General features: G+C 35.6%; 1 pseudogene; it reads right to left on the reverse strand.

Moving 5' to 3' along the window:
* Positions 1 to 352: 352 nt before the first annotated feature.
* On the reverse strand, positions 353 to 2,877 carry LOC126500109 (small nuclear ribonucleoprotein G-like; annotated as a pseudogene).
* Positions 2,878 to 3,302: the final 425 nt, after the last annotated feature.

The following is a 3,302-nucleotide window of genomic DNA, read 5'->3' on the forward strand; positions in this document are numbered from 1 at the left end:
TGGCTTCCTCAATATATTATGTCAGAAATAAATGAAGACATGCCTCTGTATTCTTTTGATATTTTTGTTTTAAAACTTTTGTTTGTATTACACCAAAAATTATTTCTATTGTAATGTTCAATAGAAAATTAAAAGTACATAGATAGGTGTATGTTTATATATACATAATTGCACTATAAGTTTTGTAGCTACCTTTTGTTAGGTCAAAGGTTTTTTTTTTTTTTTTTTTTTTGTACCACTAAGGTTTATTTAGCAAAACGTTTCATAGGAAAATGCGCATGACCCAATTCGGCCCCAGAGCCAAACAGGCCTTTGGGGAGCGATGCAGACTCCTGTGCTAAAGAGCCATTGTTTAGACTCTTTGCACGGCTTCATACATGATGACTCCGTGTTCTTGTGTGACCACCATTCTGACATTATTCTGTTGGTCGCTAGTGGCCATCTTCACACACTCATCAATCACGAGATCCAGAAAGGATCAAAGTCCTGTAGTATTCCTTGTACATGTCTGTCATCAGTTAACTTCAATGATAAGTTCTTGGACCTCTTGTTAATTTTCTTTAAAATTTTAAGACTTAGTAATATTGTTTAAAAACTTATAACATTGCTTCTGAAAATCTTACGTATATATGTGTATGAATGTACAATTTAAAATATTGGTTAACACAAATTTCATGAGAATTCGTTTAGTTCTCCTCATGATGTATTGTGAGGAATGTTTCATGAATCCAACTATTTTTATTACTGTACCATTCTCAGTATTTAGGCAATGAATTCAGTCAAGTAGTCCATTGAAAGATGAATCAATAGAGAAAACATGATGGATAGAATGGATTATATTCACCCAAAAAAGAAAGGTGGCCTCATAATAATTGCAGGAAAATAGATGGATCTGGAAATCATTATGTTAAATAAAATAAGCCAGGTCCAGAAAGACAAAAATATTTTTAAAAATATATAAATAACATTTATATAAATAGTAGTGTGTTACATGTGTGGAATGTACTGAAACTAGAAAATGAAGCAGAAATAGAAGACAATGGAGCACATATGGTTGAGAACAGATAAAGGGACAGGTTGGGAGGGAAGGAGGAACAAGGGAGTTACAGCTGGGAAAAGTAGGGAGAATACTTCAAAACAAAGCACAAGGATGTGTGTATGAATATGCCTTATGACACATTACCTTGTATGATAACTTATAAATAGTGAAAAATCCTCTGACACAGTAAAGGGAAGTATTGCTCCCATGTCAGATAGCTGGTAGAACTGTAATCGTAATTTCAAGCGTAGACCCGAGTTACCTGGAAGACTCGATTGTGAATGAGCTTGAAGGAGATTTATTGTTTTGCTCATCCTGTCTCTTCCTCATTGATGGTGTGTGTCCCTTCGTCTCTTCCTGATTGGTGACACAGGTGTCCCTTCGTCTCTTCCCGATTGGTGAATTATGTGTCCCTTAGACGTTGACTTAGGAAAAGTCATAACAGAGGCTCAGTTCACAATCGGAATATATTGATATAAGATTGCTTTGCATAGCCACGGTCTCAGGGAACAAAACGTGTCTTTCAGATGAACCTGAGGCAGCTGTATTTCATAGGAAGAAAATATGCAAGTAGTATAAATCAATGATGGCAGATAGTGGTTTATGAAAATATGAACTATATCTAAGAATTTCTGAGCTGGTTTGGATTATTGATGGGGATACTCTATATACTTTTCCATTTTATTTCTTAAACAGTTTATTTGTATAGTATAGAGCAAGACAAACGCTATGTCAGGATTTTGATGTAATCTCCTTACTCTTCATTAACATTTTAATAAATAGAAGAAATTTAATCTTAAAAATACAAAGTTTGTAAGAAAATTTGACTTATATAGCATGGAAGAATTTGCATTTTTATTAACTTTTTTCTTATACCAACCACATTCTAGTAAGAAATATATTTAACAAAATTTCACTTTTTAAAACTAATTTAATTTCTCATTCTCTTCTTTGCTCTTTGTCCTTTTTTTTCCTTACTGGAAATTATGGTTGATGGACAGAGGAAGATCTCTTAGATTCTCCCTTCATTTTATGTCTCAATTGTCCCCCAACTGTATGGCAGGGAGTTCTATTTGCCCTTACATCACCAAATCTTCACTTATAACCCATCTCACCACCTCTAACAGAGCAATATTACTTTCTTGGTTGAGCTACCATTTTCTTAATTCCTTGGCTCTAGCAGTCACCTTCTGTTAGTTACTGCTTCAGCATCTAATTGTAAACAAAGCAACTTGCATTTAAGGTAACTCTCATCAGTCTCCATCCCTGGCTCCCTGTTTCCGAGGGCCAGTCTATTCCCTGTTGCCATTTTATTGGGCCCCAGGCTATATTCACATCTCTAGCACCATCCATTTTTCTTGTTTGTGTTCTTGTTCATTATTCCTGGGTTATGGGTATTTTTCATCTTCCTCTGACATAATTCTTTCATACCTAAATCTGGACTTCTGGACCAGCTTTCTTCAGGCAGCTTTGTGAATTATTATCCATACTCTTTTTAAGATTTACTTAATATTGCTTCTTTCTTTCTTTCTTTCTTTCTTTCTTTCTTTCTTTCTTTCTTTCTTTCTTTCTTTCTTCCTCTTTCTTTCTCTCTCTCTTTCTTTTCATTTTTTTCTTTCTTTCTCCCTTTACTTAAAAATAGATTCTTTTCTCATACAATATATCCTGATTATAGTGTTTCCTTTAATCCTCCCAGTTACTCCCCTTCTCCCTTACATTCCAGACCCACTTCCTTTCTGTCTCTCATTAGAAAAGAACAGACTTCTAAGAGATAACAACCAAGCATAACAAACTAATATATAAGATTACACAAAACCTACCTTAGAAAAGTTGGACATGGCAACCCAAAAGAAGGAAAAGGGTTTCAAGAGCAGGTACCAGAGTAGGAGACGAACTTATTCTCACATTTAGAAATCTCCTAAAAAATACTAAGCTAATAACTATAATATAGATGTAGAGTACCTGGTGCAGACCCCTGTCGGTCCTGTGCTGACTGCTTCAGTCTCTGTGAGCTCATATGCAATTTACCTAATTGATTTCAGAGGCCTTTTTCTCCTAGTGCCCCCCACCCCTCTAGCTCTTACAGTCTTTGTCTCCTCTTCTGCATGGTTCCCTGAGCTCTGAGAGGAGGGATGTGATAGACACCTTCCTTTAGATTCTCTCCTTCTAATTTCTGGCTGTGGATCTCTGCATCTTTCCCCATCTACTTCTGGAGAAAGCCTCTCTGATGACTGGATAAGGTACTGATGTATGAGTATAGCAG

This window comes from Alexandromys fortis, unplaced genomic scaffold (assembly GCF_014885135.2).
Source record: "Alexandromys fortis isolate MF-2015 unplaced genomic scaffold, M_Fortis_MF-2015_v1.1 scaffold_38, whole genome shotgun sequence".
Taxonomy (NCBI): domain Eukaryota; kingdom Metazoa; phylum Chordata; class Mammalia; order Rodentia; family Cricetidae; genus Alexandromys; species Alexandromys fortis.